We start from the raw sequence: 22,104 nt of genomic DNA, 5'->3' as shown, positions 1-22,104 counted from the left end.
GTGGGCATGATTTGGGTTCATACTCCTTTCTCAACATCAGCCTTATTTAAATGGAAAAATAATATGCTTACCTATCGAGATGATCCAAAGAAAATGGAAAAGTTATTTTTTTTCCATATTCACTATTCATATCCCCATTTGGGCTGATGCTTAACACTCTTCTTACCTATTAGGAGCATCAGATGGTGTTGAGAAATGTTAAAGAAGAAGCTGACCAAATGTACACAGAAACCTCCAATAATCCAGTAAGAGTTACACTGTTCAGGTAGTGCCCACAGTGGAACCTAATTGGAATGTCAACAATGGAGACAGAGGTAGGCTTGAAAAATCACTGAGATTAAATTTTGGCAGCACTAAAGAGAGGAGTACCCGAACAGAAGAGTCTTAATAAAGTTTAAGAGATGAAACAAAAATCTAATGAGGACCCCTTAGAACTTCCTGAAAGAATCTTTGAGGCATACAGAAGATATACTGATGTTGATCCAGAAGCATTAAAAAATTTAAAAATAGTTAATATTTAATATGACATTCACTGGGCAGAGTACACCAGACAAACAAACAAACAAACAAAAATTACAGAAGGTGCTCTAGGCATGCCCATGTCATAGTTGATTGAGATTGCCTTTAAAGTCTTCAATAGCTGGGATCAAATTCAAGAAAAAAAAAGAAGAATGGAAAATGAAGCAGCAAGCTACCTTACTGGCATCCACTTTAACCCATAGAGGTTCACGATAGAATCGAGGTCCTGCACAAGGAAAAGAATATTGCAGGTAAGAAACACTGGCCCTGAGACAAAAAAAAAGATGTTCTTCTTTGGGACTTTGTCAATGTGCCTAAGACTCTTGACCAAGAAACTAAAATTTTAGTATTGCAAAATATTGAGTTTCAACCTGGAGCTAAGAAATATTTTCAAATGAATGCCAAACAGTTCCATTCCCATCCCTATCTTTGCCCCTTTCCAGCAGGAAGTAGCTAGAAGGTTGTTGTTCTTTATCCCCAAGAATGAGGAATGAACAAAAGACAGTATGATTTGGGTTCATACTCCTTTCTCAACATTTAATATTTAAAGTTAAGGATAGAAATGTAGAAACTTAGTTTTTAACTGTAGTTAAGCTTTATGGTTCTTTGACATGTAGTCTCAGCCAACAATGGCTGGTTCCTGAATATGTAAGGATAGATAACAAAGTTATGCTAGAGTGATTTGAAGATAGCAATTCACTAATGTCAGAGTCATAAGATGTTGATCACTTATTCTGCAAGAATCAGGAAATTGAATCTAAACATAGCATGGAGGAAAAACCCGCAGACTCCAAGATGTCTATACCAATAGGAGATGACTCCTCAGATACCATGGCAATGCAGAAGAACTGACTCTAGGGCCCTGCAAAAACTGTCCTCCACACCAAACCATTACCGTCCTTTATTAGATTTTAGAATTGTTTCGTTCCTCTCCCTGTGCATGTAAAGCTCCCTTTCATCCCCCTTAAAAATCCTTGCCTTTTCCACCTCAGGGAGGCAGAGTTTGGTTTTCTCCTTGTCTCCTCATTTGGCTGCCTCTTGAAATAAACTCTTTCCTAGTTGGATACTCAGTGCTTTAGGGGCTGCTCTTTCTAATCAAACAATCCCAGTTAATTCACTGCGTAACAGTGAAACTGACTGCCCGGGAACCCTGGGAGTTACAGGCAGCAGCTGGTCACTGGCAGTGCCAGTAGATGCCAGGGACGTTGATGCTGGGAAATTCCTACTTTGAATAAGGCGTTATAGCCAATGACACCTCAGATTTCTTCCAATACCAAGCGTCTGACTCCCCAGCATGCATCACTTCAGTCACCCCTCGTGAGAATATAACTCCACAAATGCACAGAGTTTGGACTGTTCTGCTCATTGCTTTCTCGTGGCTCACATAGTGTCGTGAACATAGCAGGCATTCGGTATTTGTTAAATGTATGAATGTTTTCGTTAACTTACTATAGGACTTTGAGCAATGTACTTTTCTTCTCTCCATGTCGGAGCGTGAAAAGTTGGCTTGGATGGCATGTGATTACCTTTATAGGTCTGCCAGTCTGTGATCCCATTTCAAAATCTAAGCCATCGTTTCTAAGAGGTTTTGCAGGCTATGAGAGTATGGAGGGTGTTTACCGGGAGGAAAGGCAGGCATGGGTAAGGGCAAATCTGAGTTCAGGAGAAGTGAACAGATAACCTTTGGAGCTGGGAGCCTGGGGATCTGAAAATAAATGTGAATCGTCTCTTTGAGATGCACAGGGTTCTGATTGCGATAGGGGATATTTACTAGAATCTGAGGGTACAGGATCCTGGGGACCCATCTCCAGCATGTTGCCTTTGCCTCGTCCGAGTCAGCCTGGTCAACAAAGTGTTCACAGATCCCTGAGGCTCTCCTGGGAAAAACAGCACAAATAGCAGCAGGGATTCCTTTTCAGTTGTATCAACTTAAATTTTTTATCTTGATAAAGCTCACAAATGATGATATTTCTTGAAAGAAAGGGTTCCATTGAGGCACAGCATCACCACGTGACCACAGACACCCAGGAGGCAGAAATGTCATGTTTCCCTGAGGTTTAGCAAAATTGCCAACATCAACAGGTTGGCTGATGGGGCCCAGATTTGCTGCCAGATAAGCCAATAAGAAAGACATGCTGTCACAGTTACCGAATATAGAATAAAATAGTAAAAAGATGCTCATAGATAATTGCAGTAGCTTTATTATTCATTTGGCTTTTATTTGTTTTAAAGAAAAAAAAACATGTTTTCAATATGAAGCAGCATCCATACATGTGTTTTCCATGCTTTTCTCTAAGTTGCTTTTATTGTCAGTTAAAAGTAGAATTTAGCTTCATGGTGATCTAGGAGAAAAAAACAACAGCTAAAATTTAGTTGCTTATCAATTGTGAGGCCATTGACATCTATTGTCTCATTTACTCTTTACATTAATACTAGCTGGTAGGTACTAGTACTGCCCTCGATTTCCTCGATGGGGAAATTGAGGCTCAGAGAGAGTATCTGGTCCACGGCCAGAGTATTAGTAGCAGAGGGCAAACACAGTTCTTGACCCCAAGTATATGCTCTGAACTCAAATGTACACGACTTCATATAGTCCAATGGGAGTGTCTTTACCTTTCAAACTCAAATGCTAGAATCATCAGTATCATCACTGCAGGGACCAGTGTTTTAAATAAACAGGATCTATACTTTCTGGCAGATGATCTCAGTGTCACAGGGAGACACTGGAAAAACAGAAGTAAACTCAAAATCTCAGGGTTTCAGCAATTGGGACTCTATCCTTTTCCAGACTTTGGGGTGGGCACATTCCGCTGTGGACGTTTTTACAACACTGGCCCAAGAAGGGTTAGAGTGCGGACTGCAACCGTGAAACCCTCCTCCCATCCCACAGTACAAGGGCAATCACCTTCTTACAGGAATCATGTAGTTGCTCAATTCTGAAGGTCCCTGCGGCGACGGCCAAAGGAATCGGGGCCTACGTCGGTGGGCTTGAAGCCAGGCTTCGAGACTTCCCCATATCTGTGAAGCTTGTCTATCGTGGTTTGGGCATTACAGGTCGATAGTCTACATTCTCTCTTCTGGGTAGTGATGCTGATTAATAGGATGCAGAAAAAGAGAGGACCTGTTAATGAGAGGTTGAGGGCCTGGTAGCAGGAGAGCCCATCCCATGGGGCCTCATGGTAAAATTATTGCTCTAAGTGGGGTCAATTAAATTTATATCTTTCACATCAACACAATTACCACAGCAGAAAAATCATTGACCATTAGGGAAAATGGCATTATCACTTCTCACAGACGTTCCCATCAGTGTCAGAAAACCCAAAGGTGGCTCTGGCGACTTGCCATGGGACACAAAGCTATAACGGTCCATCTTTCCTGTATATATAAACTAAAAATCAATGAAGGCTTATAAGACTGGAAAGAATTATGGTAGCAAATCCAACACCATTCTTAAATACCTGGAAGTTACATCTCATTTATGGGAAACAAGCACTTCCTAGGAAATAAGAAAATTACTATCTTACCTGGAACAGGATGAGCGCTGGCATCATCCAGAACCAGAAGTTCTTAGGTGCTGCTTAGCACATACCTGTTCTTGCTTCTAGAGTTTGGTCACAAGGACCACCCACCACGCTCTGTGTCCTGCTGTCCTTCAGCTAAGGCTATATCTAAGCACGGATTCCTGAATCCATGAAGCCTGGACATGGGCCACAGCGTTTTAGAAATCACAGCTCAGTGGTTTTTAGAAATACACATTTTTTTCCCCCAATGGCAGGCACATTCAGAAATGCTGAGAAGCTCTGCTGTGAAATCCTCAGACACACTCAGGGCTACTCATTCTCTTTCTCATCTTTTCCTGGATGATTCTCTTTGAGCCAGTAGGTCCTACTCTCTTCCCATCTGAGCTTCCAGACATCCACTGCCCCAAAGAAATCCGCCCATAGCAGCCCACAGAGCAACTGGAGAGGACCACATGCAGCAAGTTATAGGAAGAAAGAAAGAAAGGAAATTAGAAAGATGAGGCAGATGTTTAGTAGGCATCCTTGGTCACGCCAACATGAGGATCGTGGTCTCTTTCCGAGCCACTGGCGATGACCCTTTCCTTGCCAGGTGTTCCGGCCCCAACTGCAGGCTAAGAGAATGTGCGAAGTTTGTTCAGGTCCTGTGTGTATGTGCCCGGCACACAGGCACTTAGATTACCATACTACTCAGCTCTAGAGATGTCCGGGCTGCAGAGAGAAGACATGCCAGGTGATACCATGAACAAGGTCTGCCCCGTGGTTGTCACACAGAAGGTTAGACCACTGAGGAGTCACTCAGAGCCCGGGCAGGAGAGTCAGACAGGAGGGCGGCTCACACATCCTCCATTAGAACTCAGAGGCATGCTGAATCAGGACAGTGTGGGGAAGTGGTGACCTTTGCTGGCCTTCGTCATGCTGCTCAGTCCCTCAACCTCCGCAGAGAGGTTTTCAGGGCAGCTGCAGGTGCAGTCTGCGCCCCTGCCAGGCAGTGCCAGGACCACAGCAGGGGCTGCTGAGTGCTCCACGCTCAGGGTGCGCAGGGAGGAGGGGCTGGGCAAAGGTGCTCTCCCCAGCCCCGTGACGACATGCACATCTCCACACATCCTATGCATCTAAAGGCCCCAGACCCACCTCAGGCACTGCTCTACCTGAGCCACCCTCTGTAGGGCCTTTGCGTTCATCTTGCAAATGTGCCTTGAAGGCTCCTTGGAGGTGTGAAAGAATGTCATGTGCAGGTTGGCAAAGTTTCTAAAATCTCCTAAGCTACATCAGGGCTCCATCGGCTGGTTTCACACTTCCCAGTCCTAACTCCTCCAGTGCAGGGAAGACTCCTCAGTGCTGCCAGACCAATTTTCAGCATGAATGATTCAACACTTTCTCCAACAGCTTTCATATGGATCTTTTTACATGTGATCTAACTATAGGCTCTCCACCTGACCTCTGTCTTCAGGGGAGCCTGAGAACAACTGGGCCCCAGGCCAGAGTGAACAGTGACAACCTGCTGATCACCCACCAGCTAGCTGTGTGCTCTCCTTCCCCTCAGGATATGCCCCAAGGGCATGACTGGAAGGAGGACATGCCCTGTTCTGTGCAGGGCAGAGCCTTATCTAGAGCCATGAGCCTTGCGCTTTCCAAAAATCCTCCTTAAGAATTTCATGAAGGAGAAACTATTCTCCTTAGGGGTTTGATTAGGATCTGGGGTGGTCTGGTTGGTCTGTGAGTCAGAGCTCTGGAAGGAAAGCAAACCAGATAGAGGCTCTGAGCTACTGCCTACTCCCACCCTGGGGTAAGCACCCAGGTCTCCTGGTTTCTGCCACTTCCCCTGAGGATGTAAAATGATAAAACTTATAAGTAGTACTGAAGTTAAAAGGGTTTCAGTTTAATAAATATAGTCTGTACTAGAGTAAGATTAACAGATCACATATCAGATTTAATAACTACAACTATATTAGCAAAATAGGTTCCAGAACTGAATGCAATTCATTTCTGAGATATTTTGGAATTAGGTAAATGGGCTTGCTAAATACATAAAAGTTTGGTTAAAAAGCAACAAAAGCATTCTGTGAGACCCAATGAGCAATGTGAAGTTTAAAGTAAAGAATAATATATAGCATTAGTGTTTCTCAATTAACGCTACACATCTTTATATCAGAAAAAGATATGCACACCCCTGTCTGTCCCCCAGCCAGAGTTAAACATTCAACAGAACACAATTCAGGGCACAGAACTGCATGATCCAGAAGCAGTGGGAGGGGAGTGCACCCCTGGAAAGGCTGTCTTACTCGAATGGCGCTGCCTGGAGGTTGCCCATCTGGTACAGGACCAAGAAGCCAAGAGCCAGGAAGGAGGAGAACTTCCAGAAGCCCATCATGCCTCTCTCTGCAAGGGAAACATCATGTCACCATCTACACCATTTGAAGTGATATGAACCCACAGGCCTGGACTCTGGTCCTGCTTTTCTGCAACTAACTCCCTGGCCCAGTGGTTTCAGGATGGTCATTTCACTTCCTTCCACCATCTCCCCCACCCAACCAGCCTCTATCACCACCACCCCTATCCGTGAAATGGACTGCTAGAAGATCCAGTGAGCCTGCAGCTTGCCTGGTTAGGCAAAAGTGGAGGAGCAGTTCTTGAACAACTGAGAGATGGGGTCTCAGTCCACAGGCCCCTTCCTGCCAACCCAACCCATCAACTCTCTCATAACTTGTTGACCAGGTCTCCATTGAAGACAGTAATCAAATCGCCCCTCACCACAGCTGCTCTCATATGGTAACCCAGAGCACTCTGGTGCATTTGCTCACCCCTCTGCGTGTGGGCATGGAGGTTGGGGGAGAAAGTGAGAGGAGGGAAGGGGAGAACCTAGATGAAGAGGGAATATCTCTGGGGTTGGAGTCTCGGAGAAGCTGAAGAACAATTCTACTGCTCAGCTGCTTTGCACTTTGGCGAAGAGTCTCTTGTAAGATCAAAGCTTAGCAGAGTGTAATTAGGGACCCAGGACTTAAAGGGGGGGGGGGGCGTGGGGGGGCGAGGGGGCGTGGGGGGGGGGCAGGCGGGGTCAGGGCGGAGGTGGGCAAGCTCCCAGAACTCACAACTGGGGCTTGCATCTAATGGCTGCCAACCCTAGGACTTTGTGCCTATTTACCACCCACTAACACTGGGACTGATTCCTGAACCAATTTCCAGGGACCGCTTAGGCAAGACAACAAATCCGTGAGCGCACAGTCTGCAGAAAGTTACTCCTGCGTCCTGCTCTATCCACGATTCCTAGGGAGCTCCAGGACAGAAATCATAGGTCTAATCTATCTCCTGGGCAGCAAAGAAACAGAGAGACTGGAACTTCGATTTGCCTGAGAATAGTGCAACACGAAGTTCCCCAACTGGACTGTCCCATGTTACCAATCTTGGATGGATCGCAGACTATTAAATACAGTGTGATGAAGTGACCCAGACAAAAGTGGACAGAGACACTAAGACTGTCAGTGAGATCAAGTAAGACAGAGTAATGGAGAGAGGCTGGGGAGGGAGGGGAGGGAGAGAAGAGGGAGAGATAAACAATCACCCAGCTAAGCAGGAGTCTCAGGGGCTTACCTGGCAGCAGGTAGCAGGTGGCTTGGAGCTGAGGCAGTGGCTGCAGCGGCAGTGTTCCTGTCAGGCAAGAACACTGTGGAAGTGGCTCCGATTCCTCCCAGCACCAGCAGCTCTTCTTATTCCCGCTGCTGTGGGTCTAGGGTGGCCCAGGAGCTCCAGGCAACCAATGAGAAGAAAGATCCGGTGCCTTGGCTGGATTGTGTCACTCACTTGCGTCCAGAACCTGTAGGATCAGGAAAGATCATTCCACTTGTATTTGCATTGATGTCATTAATGGAACGGGGCATGGGGAGTGGTGGGGACTAAGAGGAACACCCATGAACTGAGCAGGATCTTGAGGACAATATGAAGTCAAAGTAAATTTCACTTGTCCAGTATCTTTTCGTTTCAGAGGTTTTAGACATGTGCCTCACTCCATCCCCAGCCAGCCCTGTGGTCTTGTAGGGAAGGCTCCAGGATTGCAGGGACTTTTGCCAACCCCAAGGCTGACCCTAGACCCCTTGCAAGTGAGGCTTGGAGGATTAATGTGTAGCAAGCAATGCTGATTCTGTGCCCAAGAAGGGTGTCTACTTCAGGCAGCTGGAATCACCCACAGAGGAGTAAGGCTCATTGCGGGAAGCAAGAGTTGAAGTTGGGAGCAAGAACTTTGCCAAACTGAACTCAATTCCAGCTGTGCCAATTTCAGGCAGTAGGATTATGGGCAAATAACTTCACAGTGCCTCAATGTACTCATCTTTAAAATGGGGACCGTATTTCCCTCCTGAAGGAATGTCGAGATTAGTAATTTGCCTGGCCCCTGACAAGGTAGAGATCCAAAAGAGCTTCCTAGCCCACTTAGGGGATTCGTTGCCATCATGATCCATACTTTAGGATTCTCCGACTTGTGTGGCAGCCTAGACTCCCAACTGCATAGTACATCCAGTTGGGAGTCTAGGCTGCCACACAGGTGCCTCCCCTGCTTCCGGTAGCTATTGGTCAAGATGTCCCATTGGAGTGCGCTTGCGGACCTGCGGCCACATCCCCCGCACTTCAGTTCTCCGATGGAGAGCAGGGCCGCACTGACGGAGCTGAAGAGTCCCTGCAGAGACTATGCTCACAGTCACTTCCAGTCATACTCGTCCACACGCATAAACTCATTACTGTCTCCAGACACGTGCCCACTCCCCAGAGCACAGGCACTCGCAAACCAGCACTGGCGCGCATGGGCATATGCCTGGGTTCACTCTGAATCGCGGCCCCAGCGTGCCTCCCAGTCTCTCGTGTGGTCACATCTACATACCAGCGTGCCGGTGGCCTGTTCCCATCACACCTGTTCTCACAAGAATAAGCGTGCTCCATGACACCCAATTATACAGCTCCTCGACCCTGTCCCACCCTGCACGACCTGTTTCAGGACCCCTCAGCCTGAGCTTTCCGCTCCAAGCTTGCCGGGAAGATCCCACGTGCCGACTTGGTGCCCTCAGCTCGCAGAGGGTGAAGAAGCTTCTCACTGTTTCCAGGATCTGCGGGTCTGAGCGCGCAGCGAGCACAGCAGAAAAGTATCAGGGGACTGTGAGGAGCAGGCAAAGACCCCAGCTAGCTGATTCTCCGCGCGCGAGAGAAATGAAGCACCCCCACCCCCAGCCCCTCCGGCCGTGAATGACCCGACTCAGGGGGCGGCACCAGAATTCTCAGTCTCCAGAAGCCTCGCCTGCCTCGCATCACATCGCTCCCCTTCTAGGTTGGCGGCCTCCCTACTCAGGGTTGCCTGACTTCCAAGATGCCCTTATTCAACTTTCCTTTTAAACTAGTGGGGCGCCACTTCCACAAGCGAATAAAGACTTGAGATGAGGACTGGGTGTGTAAAACTCGCTCTCCGCAGGCACACTGGCAAGGCGGTGGGGGAACCCCGGGAATGGAAGAACTGCAGGTGCGCGTCAAGTACACAGGCAGGGGAGGCAGGAGAAGCAAGGAACCAACAGAGCTCAGAACGGTGGCTCCTGAGCTCGGTGTGTCCTGGAGCCTCAAATCGGATGAACTCTGCTGAGACCCAGTTCCGGGTTTTGGAACTCAGCAGTTTGGGTCCCGAGCCCTGGCCCAAAGCTTTCCGTGCAGAGTTGCAGGGTCAAATTGTGGAAGGCGGCAGGCATAGTGGATACTCTGTCGTGTAGAAATTGAACACTGCCACTTGAGGCTCTTGTAGGTGAGTCTCCTCTCAGGTGCCAAGTACCTTTGAGGAAATACTTCCACTTTCAAAATGAGATGTCTAACATATGAACCCTCTGAAATCACTTGTAAGTATGTGTGTTCGTAAATTGCATTTTTTTCTGAGGAGAACCATAGCTTTCACCAGCACAATGATGACTGCAAAATGGTTAAACAATGACTACTCTAGAACCCAATTTTATGGCCATGTCACTTTGTGGGTTCAGACCTCTACCCCTGACAGCCAGGTATGCCTTCATCCTTCAAAGCCAACGTTTATTCCCCACTCGGAAATCTTTGGTGTTTACAAACCAAGGGCTGGTCATGTAAAGCATGAGAATCAGGGTTTTCCCCGAGAAGGTGTAGAGTAGCCTCCAGCAATTGCAAGCTTTACTTAAAGGTCTCCCCAGATAGGGAGGGACTGAGAGGAACTCATTCATTAAGCAAGCACTCTGAATTTGTAAAACTGCTTTCTGTTGAGTTGAGAGCCAAGGTGGTTTTTGTTTGTTTTTTGTTTGTCGTTTTATTTTATTTTATTTTATTTTATTTTATTTTATTTTATTTTATTTTATTTTATTTTATTTTATTTTATTTTATTTTATTTTATTTTATTTTATAGTCTTTAAGCCAATGTTTGTTGAATAGATGGAAATTAATTGCAGTAAATACACCAGACAGAGTCACTGCTATTACAAGGCTCTAATCCCAGCATTCAGAAAATCTGGACCTATTTAGGTAGAGCAGCATTCTGCTTGGATTCAGAAATTGTGAGCAGAAAGATTTTCGTGAGACTCTTCCCATTTTTTTGTTTTTGTTTTTGTTTTGTTTTTTTAGCACAGTAGAGTCCCCCCCCCCCCCAGAGAATTTTTCAGGAATAAGACAAGGAATCAAGGGGTCTTCGTAAAGACTAGGGTCTCCTAGTGTGAAATACAAAACCGTTCCTCTGAACCCATTCCTAATTTATGATAAACTCAAGGATGTTCAGACCTTGGCATGTGCAGGATTCTTTAGTTTCCTCCCAGCTATCCCTCAAATTTCTTCAAACTTCATCACTAAACAGAGTATGATCTAGCGAAAGTCACCAAGGAAAATACTAATTTTAAAATAGTTCCTTTCCCATTTGACTTTTTATTTTACAATCTTATTTTATAACTTTTAAACCTAGATATCAGAGTCAGTTGGAAACAATCTAGTTTGGAGAAAAAAATTTACAACACTGATAAACTTTAATTTTATTTCCATTCTTTTAAGTTAGATTCCTGTGTTTTTTGTTTAAAAATTTTTAAGATGATTTATCAGGATGTGCCAGCGTCCCATATCTGGATGAAAATTCTTACATGAATTTTCATGTAATCAAAGGGTACACCTGTGGTGGGCCAGAGCTAGTCACCCTAGGATGTGCTTCTGTGGTACGTGAATTGTTCTGAGCTAAGGGAAACTTCGGCTGTGGGCTCAGGAGAAATTTCTGCCCTCCCTTTATTATCTGGAAGAACCTGAATTAGGGGCCTTGCCAATAATTCTTTTGACATGTCTGTAGGGCAGGATAAACTTATTTACTAAATATCTATTCTTTTCATCATTCTGCAATAACCCTTTGAAGCCCCTAAGGCACTTTACCTCATCCCTAGCTCAGAGTATCTTATATACCCTGTTTCCTTTCTGTCCCTGAACCTCTCATGCATGTGGGATCTCTGACTCTCTCATATATACAGGGTTTCCATACATATGTATGTATTAAATTTGGTTATTTTGTCATGCTAGTCAGTCTCATGTTTACTTGATTATTAAATCAACCAAAAGAAACGAGGGTAGAGGAAAGTTTGTTCCTCCCACACACACCTAAAGGCTTACTCCTTTAGTTCTATACAATTTGTGTATGACGTAGATTCAACAGCAACAACAAACCCACAACAATAACAACTACAGAAACAGAAACAACAGCAACAACACAAATTCATTCTCTTCAGCCTGGTGGAAATTCAGAACTGTCCAAGTAACTGGAAAATTTCAACTGAAAATTGATTGTACTGGGTTCCTCATGTAAGGACCTTGGAAGTTGCCACTTTGTCCTAACAACAAGTAAAAAGCTGAAGAAACTAAAAAACAAAACAAAACAAAAAACAACTACAACAGCAACAACAAAAAACCTATTGTAGGATTCTTAGAAAGGGAAACACAGGGCCAAACTTTGCCCCCAAGATTGGAGAGACAGACAAGCATTTATAGGGAGTAACAGCTGGAGCAGAGATTCACAAGAGGAAACTTCAGTGGGAACCAGTGCTGGGGTAGGATAAACTTGCATTTTACCTGACAAAGTGCTCACTCAATGTGGACAACTCTGAGAGTTAAAAACTTCAGGGGCACGCCTCCTACTACTGTGTGAGTTTTGTCTTCAGGAACTCTACTGGATTCTCACAGTACATAAGATGATATGCCTGGTTCTCAGTAAAAAGCAAGCAAACAAACAAACAAACACAGAAAAATTCCTTTATCTTTCCAGAGGGGGAAGGGAAAGGAACCATTTTGAAATATATCGGAGGACTCTGTGCTTCTTAAAAAGATCTACCCTCAGCAGAAACCAGTTAACAGAAGCCTATCCTGCTGGGGTATTCTCATGGCCTAACTGACCAGGGAGGATGGAAATACCCAACTAGAGCCAGCTCTAACCTTCCAACTGCCATTTGAGTCTAGAATAAAGGACATGACATCAGAGGATTTTAGGGTAGACAAGGAATGAGAAAGGCATATCTAACAGAAGGAAGGAATGGGATATTGTGTTCATGGGTTTTTTCCCTGGCTACTCATTCTTAGAAAATGAGAAGAGCTGACTTGACTTTCCCTGGGCGCTGCTTTTCCCATCCCACAGGCACCTTCTTTGCTGTAGGCACCAGGAGCGGTTCCTTCCAAGGTTCAGAGGCTATTTTTAGGGTGACTTCAGCTGCCAGGGGGAAATGCTGAATGCGATAAACCAGGGTCAGGTTGGTGACTCTGAGAGGTAGACAGACTCAGCAGGTGACATCAAGGAATAGATTCAAATGGGTTCCTCTTAGATGATTAAAATTCTCCCTTGATTCAGAGTGATAGCATCCAGAATGGCTTTCCTCTTCCTGGCTGAGAACAGTATTTCATGGAGAAGAGGAATAGAAATAGGAACCTTCCCACTGCATCAGAAAGGTCCTTACAGAAATAATTCCTCTATGGGCACTGTCCAGGAACCACAGGTACATTTAAGGGGATTTTCTCTATAACTGGATTCTGCCTGAAATTGGGAAGAGTATGGATTTGGGGTTGAGTCCTGCCTTTGCCCCTCACTTATTGTCCTTAATAGTCCCTTTAAGCCACAGTTTGTCAACATGTAAACTGGGGATAACTATTTGGTAGTAGAAAGATATTTTGTTATAGATCAGACACATTTTATATTAAAGACCACTTTTACATATTAGCTCCTGCTTAGCATGAAGCAGACATGTAGGAATGGTGGCTATTATTACTATAATGAAAGCTTATCCAACTACATCGTCTCAATATAATAAATTAAATTAAATCAATATATACTGCTTCTTAAGAAGAAGGTAATCTATAAGTCTCTAATTTTCAAAATAAAACCAATTGTTAAAGCTACAGCAGAATGAATCAGCTCTCCCCAAACCTCTGAGATCTATGCTTGACCATGTTGCAGTATCATTTCCCAGCATGATTAATAACAATTTACATTAAACACCTGGCACATTGCCTGGCATGGATCCTGCACTACAGTGGTGGCTATGGTTATCTTTATAACAAAAGTTTTCCCCTTCAAGTGCCAAATTATATCAACTTGTATGGAAAACTGGACAAAATGGCTCTCGGCTCCTCACTTCCAAGATGACCAAAAAAAGAAGGAACAATAGTCATGCTAAAAAGCACCAGGGACCATGTGCAGCCTATTTACTGCACCAGCTGCACCCGATGCATGCCTAAGGACAAGACCATTAAGAAGTTTGTCATCTGAAACATAGTAGAGGCTACAGCCGTGAGAGACATTTCCAAAGCTAGTGTCTTTGAGCCCTATGTGCTTCCCAAGCTATACATGAAACTACAGTACTGTGTGAAACTACATTACTGTGTCAGGAGGTAGTCAGAAATTGCTCTCCTGAGGCCCAGAACAACTGAACCCTCCCAACGCTCCTGATTTAGACCTGCAGGAGCTGCCCACGATCTTCACCAAAGCCTATGTAAGGCATTAACTCTGAAGAACTATTCTCTGGAGAAAAATAAAACAGAAATTATATGTATATATAAACTTGACAAAATGCATTGAATACTTCTCTACCTTTTAAAAAAGAATATAATTTAAATCCCTTCTTGAGATTTCGAAGCCATAGCTTAGCTAAAGGGTTAATATTTAAAGTTAAGGATAGAAATGTAGAAACTTAGTTTTTAACTGTAGTTAAGCTTTATGGTTCTTTGAAATGTAGTCTCAGCCAACAATGGCCGGTTCCTGAATATGTAAGGATAGATAACAAAGTTATGCTAGAGTGATTTGAAGATAGCAATTCACTAATGTCAGAGTCATAAGATGTTGATCACTTATTCTGCAAGAATCAGGAAATTGAATCTAAACATAGCATGGAGGAAAAACCCGCAGACTCCAAGATGTCTATACCAATAGGAGATGACTCCTCAGATACCATGGCAATGCAGAAGAACTGACTCTAGGGCCCTGCAAAAACTGTCCTCCACACCAAACCATTACCGTCCTTTATTAGATTTTAGAATTGTTTCGTTCCTCTCCCTGTGCATGTAAAGCTCCCTTTCATCCCCCTTAAAAATCCTTGCCTTTTCCACTTCAGGGAGGCAGATTTTGGTTTTCTCCTTGTCTCCTCATTTGGCTGCCTCTTGAAATAAACTCTTTCCTAGTTGGATACTCAGTGCTTTAGTGATTGGTTTCATGGTGCTTCAGGTTTTGTTTCAAAATTTGGCGAGCCAGCCAGGTGTTTTTACCCATGGCTCATAGGCTCCTGGCTGTCTTCAGGAATCTGGAGAGGTACCCAAAGAGCTACTACCCAGGCCTTTTGTCCTAAGGATCAATCCCAGAACTCTCTTTCAGCTGAGAATTGTCTACTTTCAGTGCTTGTTTTTCTTTGCAACAAGAAAACACTTCTGCTTATGGTTTACAAGGGTGTCTTCTGGGTGAGTACTTTGGTACAGGTGACTGAATTCTTATTTCTTTCTGCTGTTTGGTTGCCTCTCAAAAGAGGGCATTTAGCCAGACTTTTTGTGCTCCATCTTCTCCACTTGAGGGTTAGCAGACTCAAAGGCCTTTGGTTCTAATTGGTGAAGCCCCTACTTGGAAGGAATAAATTAGAACTTTCACTCACAGAGGCACTCCTAGGCTTCACTTGCTTTGGGTTTGTCTGTAGCTTCCAGTTACTTGAAGTTGGTCAACTGATTAATTGGCAATAATAGAAAATTTCGGTTCAATTCCTCTGTGCAGTTCTTTAGGTTGCATCCTTCAAAATTGGACAGTATTTAGCTATAAGCCCATGAAAAGGAAGAAAATAATTTTCTACTAATTACTGCATGGCCACAATACCCTTTGGACTCTAGAGAACAGTGACCCAAAAATGGATCCATAAATTATGACACCATTTTTCAATTGGATTTATTTTGTAAAAGGGAAAGTAAATGGGATGAAATACTTTATATATAATCTTTTATGTTGTTATACCAAAATGAGCTCACTCAGAAAAGATATAAAATTTGCTTCAATGGACAGGGAACTCTTAGAGACCCGTATTGCTTGATTCAGGCCAGTGTGAAGAGTATGATTTTTTAATTCTTGACTTAAATTCCCCAATAGCACCTCCACCACATTATACTGGAGTGTCTGCCATGATTACTCCACTATAGCATCGCCCACAACAGGAGCCTGAGATCCCACTGAATCCACAAAATCTCCAAATGCCTGGGGAACAAGAGGTAAGAATGGTCTCCACTTCCCCCACCTGGCAGAGTATGCAATTTGGCCAGGGAGCCACCCAAATCCCAGCAGGATAATTCCTATTAAGGCAAATTCCATTGGAGGCTTAAATGCTGGCAGCCAGTGGGCATGATTTGGGTTCATACTCCTTTCTCAACATCAGCCTTATTTAAATGGAAAAATAATATGCTTACCTATCGAGATGATCCAAAGAAAATGGAAAAGTTATTTTTTTTCCATATTCACTATTCATATCCCCATTTGGGCTGATGCTTAACACTCTTCTTACCTATTAGGAGCATCAGATGGTGTTGAGAAATGTTAAAGAAGAAGCTGACCAAATGTACACAGAAACCTCCAATAATCCAGTAAGAGTTACACTGTTCAGGTAGTGCCCACAGTGGAACCTAATTGGAATGTCAACAATGGAGACAGAGGTAGGCTTGAAAAATCACTGAGATTAAATTTTGGCAGCACTAAAGAGAGGAGTACCCGAACAGAAGAGTCTTAATAAAGTTTAAGAGATGAAACAAAAATCTAATGAGGACCCCTTAGAACTTCCTGAAAGAATCTTTGAGGCATACAGAAGATATACTGATGTTGATCCAGAAGCATTAAAAAATTTAAAAATAGTTAATATTTAATATGACATTCACTGGGCAGAGTACACCAGACAAACAAACAAACAAACAAAAATTACAGAAGGTGCTCTAGGCATGCCCATGTCATAGTTGATTGAGATTGCCTTTAAAGTCTTCAATAGCTGGGATCAAATTCAAGAAAAAAAAAGAAGAATGGAAAATGAATCAGCAAGCTACCTTACTGGCATCCACTTTAACCCATAGAGGTTCACGATAGAATCGAGGTCCTGCACAAGGAAAAGAATATTGCAGGTAAGAAACACTGGCCCTGAGACAAAAAAAAAGATGTTCTTCTTTGGGACTTTGTCAATGTGCCTAAGACTCTTGACCAAGAAACTAAAATTTTAGTATTGCAAAATATTGAGTTTCAACCTGGAGCTAAGAAATATTTTCAAATGAATGCCAAACAGTTCCATTCCCATCCCTATCTTTGCCCCTTTCCAGCAGGAAGTAGCTAGAAGGTTGTTGTTCTTTATCCCCAAGAATGAGGAATGAACAAAAGACAGTATGATTTGGGTTCATACTCCTTTCTCAACATTTAATATTTAAAGTTAAGGATAGAAATGTAGAAACTTAGTTTTTAACTGTAGTTAAGCTTTATGGTTCTTTGACATGTAGTCTCAGCCAACAATGGCCGGTTCCTGAATATGTAAGGATAGATAACAAAGTTATGCTAGAGTGATTTGAAGATAGCAATTCACTAATGTCAGAGTCATAAGATGTTGATCACTTATTCTGCAAGAATCAGGAAATTGAATCTAAACATAGCATGGAGGAAAAACCCGCAGACTCCAAGATGTCTATACCAATAGGAGATGACTCCTCAGATACCATGGCAATGCAGAAGAACTGACTCTAGGGCCCTGCAAAAACTGTCCTCCACACCAAACCATTACCGTCCTTTATTAGATTTTAGAATTGTTTCGTTCCTCTCCCTGTGCATGTAAAGCTCCCTTTCATCCCCCTTAAAAATCCTTGCCTTTTCCACCTCAGGGAGGCAGAGTTTGGTTTTCTCCTTGTCTCCTCATTTGGCTGCCTCTTGAAATAAACTCTTTCCTAGTTGGATACTCAGTGCTTTAGGGGCTGCTCTTTCTAATCAAACAATCCCAGTTAATTCACTGCGTAACAGTGAAACTGACTGCCCGGGAACCCTGGGAGTTACAGGCAGCAGCTGGTCACTGGCAGTGCCAGTAGATGCCAGGGACGTTGATGCTGGGAAATTCCTACTTTGAATAAGGCGTTATAGCCAATGACACCTCAGATTTCTTCCAATACCAAGCGTCTGACTCCCCAGCATGCATCACTTCAGTCACCCCTCGTGAGAATATAACTCCACAAATGCACAGAGTTTGGACTGTTCTGCTCATTGCTTTCTCGTGGCTCACATAGTGTCGTGAACATAGCAGGCATTCGGTATTTGTTAAATGTATGAATGTTTTCGTTAACTTACTATAGGACTTTGAGCAATGTACTTTTCTTCTCTCCATGTCGGAGCGTGAAAAGTTGGCTTGGATGGCATGTGATTACCTTTATAGGTCTGCCAGTCTGTGATCCCATTTCAAAATCTAAGCCATCGTTTCTAAGAGGTTTTGCAGGCTATGAGAGTATGGAGGGTGTTTACCGGGAGGAAAGGCAGGCATGGGTAAGGGCAAATCTGAGTTCAGGAGAAGTGAACAGATAACCTTTGGAGCTGGGAGCCTGGGGATCTGAAAATAAATGTGAATCGTCTCTTTGAGATGCACAGGGTTCTGATTGCGATAGGGGATATTTACTAGAATCTGAGGGTACAGGATCCTGGGGACCCATCTCCAGCATGTTGCCTTTGCCTCGTCCGAGTCAGCCTGGTCAACAAAGTGTTCACAGATCCCTGAGGCTCTCCTGGGAAAAACAGCACAAATAGCAGCAGGGATTCCTTTTCAGTTGTATCAACTTAAATTTTTTATCTTGATAAAGCTCACAAATGATGATATTTCTTGAAAGAAAGGGTTCCATTGAGGCACAGCATCACCACGTGACCACAGACACCCAGGAGGCAGAAATGTCATGTTTCCCTGAGGTTTAGCAAAATTGCCAACATCAACAGGTTGGCTGATGGGGCCCAGATTTGCTGCCAGATAAGCCAATAAGAAAGACATGCTGTCACAGTTACCGAATATAGAATAAAATAGTAAAAAGATGCTCATAGATAATTGCAGTAGCTTTATTATTCATTTGGCTTTTATTTGTTTTAAAGAAAAAAAAACATGTTTTCAATATGAAGCAGCATCCATACATGTGTTTTCCATGCTTTTCTCTAAGTTGCTTTTATTGTCAGTTAAAAGTAGAATTTAGCTTCATGGTGATCTAGGAGAAAAAAACAACAGCTAAAATTTAGTTGCTTATCAATTGTGAGGCCATTGACATCTATTGTCTCATTTACTCTTTACATTAATACTAGCTGGTAGGTACTAGTACTGCCCTCGATTTCCTCGATGGGGAAATTGAGGCTCAGAGAGAGTATCTGGTCCACGGCCAGAGTATTAGTAGCAGAGGGCAAACACAGTTCTTGACCCCAAGTATATGCTCTGAACTCAAATGTACACGACTTCATATAGTCCAATGGGAGTGTCTTTACCTTTCAAACTCAAATGCTAGAATCATCAGTATCATCACTGCAGGGACCAGTGTTTTAAATAAACAGGATCTATACTTTCTGGCAGATGATCTCAGTGTCACAGGGAGACACTGGAAAAACAGAAGTAAACTCAAAATCTCAGGGTTTCAGCAATTGGGACTCTATCCTTTTCCAGACTTTGGGGTGGGCACATTCCGCTGTGGACGTTTTTACAACACTGGCCCAAGAAGGGTTAGAGTGCGGACTGCAACCGTGAAACCCTCCTCCCATCCCACAGTACAAGGGCAATCACCTTCTTACAGGAATCATGTAGTTGCTCAATTCTGAAGGTCCCTGCGGCGACGGCCAAAGGAATCGGGGCCTACGTCGGTGGGCTTGAAGCCAGGCTTCGAGACTTCCCCATATCTGTGAAGCTTGTCTATCGTGGTTTGGGCATTACAGGTCGATAGTCTACATTCTCTCTTCTGGGTAGTGATGCTGATTAATAGGATGCAGAAAAAGAGAGGACCTGTTAATGAGAGGTTGAGGGCCTGGTAGCAGGAGAGCCCATCCCATGGGGCCTCATGGTAAAATTATTGCTCTAAGTGGGGTCAATTAAATTTATATCTTTCACATCAACACAATTACCACAGCAGAAAAATCATTGACCATTAGGGAAAATGGCATTATCACTTCTCACAGACGGTTCCCATCAGTGTCAGAAAAACCAAAGGTGGCTCTGGTGACTTGCCATGGGACACAAAGCTATAACGGTCCATCTTTCCTGTATATATAAACTAAAAATCAATGAAGGCTTATAAGACTGGAAAGAATTATGGTAGCAAATCCAACGCCATTCTTAAATACCTAGAAGGTAAATCTCATTCATGGGCCACTAGCACTTCCTAGGAAATAAGAAAATTACTATCTTACCTGGAACAAGATGAGCGCTTGCATCATCAAGAACCAGAGGTTCTTAGGTGCTGCTTAGCACATACCTGTTCTTGCTTCTAGAGTTTGGTCACAAGGACCACCCACCACGCTCTGTGTCCTGCTGTCCTTCAGCTAAGGCTATATCTAAGCACAGATTCCTGAATCCATGAAGCCTGGGACATGGGCCACAGCTTTTTAGAAATCACAGCTCAGTGCTTTTTAGAAATATACCTTTTTTCTCCAATGGCAAGCATATTCAGAAATGCAGTGAATCTCTGCTGTGAATTCCTCAGACACACTCAGGGCTACTCATTCTCTTTCTCATCTTTTCCTGGATGATTCTCTTTGAGCCAGTAGGTCCTATTCTCTTTCTTCCCATCTGAGCTTCCAGACATTCAATGCCCCAAAGAAATCCGCCCATAGCAGCCCACAGAGCAACTGGAGAGGACCACATGCAGCAAGTTATAGGAAGAAAGCAAGAAAGGAAATTAGAAAGATGAGGCAGGTGTTTAGTAGGCATCCTTGGTCACGCCAACATGAGGATCATGGTCTCTTTCCGAGTCACTGGCAATGACACTTTCCTTGCCAGGTGTTCCGACCCCAACTGCAGTCTGAGAGAATGTGTGAAGCTTGTTCAGGTGTGTATGTGCCCGGCACACAGGCACTTAGATTACCATACTACTCAGCTCTAGAGATGTCCGGGCTGCAGAGAGAAGACATGCCAGGTGATACCATGAACAAGGTCTGCCCCATGGTTGTCACACAGAAGGTTAGACCAGTGAGGAGTCACTCAGAGCCCGGGCAGGAGAGTCAGACAGGAGGGCGGCTCACACATCCTCCATTAGAACTCAGAGGCATGCTGAATCAGGACAGTGTGGGGAAGTGGTGACCTTTGCTGGCCTTCGTCATGCTGCTCAGTCCCTCAACCTCCGCAGAGAGGTTTTCAGGGCAGCTGCAGGTGCAGTCTGCGCCCCTGCCAGGCAGTGCCAGGACCACAGCAGGGGCTGCTGAGTGCTCCACGCTCACGGTGCGCAGGGAGGAGGGGCTGGGCAAAGGTGCTCTCCCCAGCCCCGTGACGACATGCACATCTCCACACATCCTATGCATCTAAAGGCCCCAGACCCACCTCAGGCACTGCTCTACCTGAGCCACCCTCTGTAGGGCCTTTGCGTTCATCTTGCAAATGTGCCTTGAAGGCTCCTTGGAGGTGTGAAAGAATGTCATGTGCAGGTTGGCAAAGTTTCTAAAATCTCCTAAGCTACATCAGGGCTCCATCGGCTGGTTTCACACTTCCCAGTCCTAACTCCTCCAGTGCAGGGAAGACTCCTCAGTGCTGCCAGACCAATTTTCAGCATGAATGATTCAACACTTTCTCCAACAGCTTTCATATGGATCTTTTTACATGTGATCTAACTATAGGCTCTCCACCTGACCTCTGTCTTCAGGGGAGCCTGAGAACAACTGGGCCCCAGGCCAGAGTGAACAGTGACAACCTGCTGATCACCCACCAGCTAGCTGTGTGCTCTCCTTCCCCTCAGGATATGCCCCAAGGGCATGACTGGAAGGAGGACATGCCCTGTTCTGTGCAGGGCAGAGCCTTATCTAGAGCCACGAGCCTCGCGCTTTCCAAAAATCCTCCTTAAGAATTTCATGAAGGAGAAACTATTCTCCTTAGGGGTTTGATTAGGATCTGGGGTGGTCTGGTTGGTCTGTGAGTCAGAGCTCTGGAAGGAAAGCAAACCAGATAGAGGCTCTGAGCTACTGCCTACTCCCACCCTGGGGTAAGCACCCAGGTCTCCTGGTTTCTGCCACTTCCCCTGAGGATGTAAAATGATAAAACTTATAAGTAGTACTGAAGTTAAAAGGGTTTCAGTTTAATAAATATAGTCTGTACTAGAGTAAGATTAACAGATCACATATCAGATTTAATAACTACAACTATATTAGCAAAATAGGTTCCAGAACTGAATGCAATTCATTTCTGAGATATTTTGGAATTAGGTAAATGGGCTTGCTAAATACATAAAAGTTTGGTTAAAAAGCAACAAAAGCATTCTGTGAGACCCAATGAGCAATGTGAAATTTAAAGTAAAGAATACTATATAACATTAGTGTTTTTCAATTAAGTGCTACACATCTTTATATCAGAAAAAGATATGCACA

This window comes from Rousettus aegyptiacus, unplaced genomic scaffold (genome assembly GCF_014176215.1).
Source record: "Rousettus aegyptiacus isolate mRouAeg1 unplaced genomic scaffold, mRouAeg1.p scaffold_m13_p_5, whole genome shotgun sequence".
In the NCBI taxonomy this organism is placed as follows: Eukaryota; Metazoa; Chordata; class Mammalia; order Chiroptera; family Pteropodidae; genus Rousettus; species Rousettus aegyptiacus.
Note: the sequence above shows the minus strand (reverse complement) of the source record.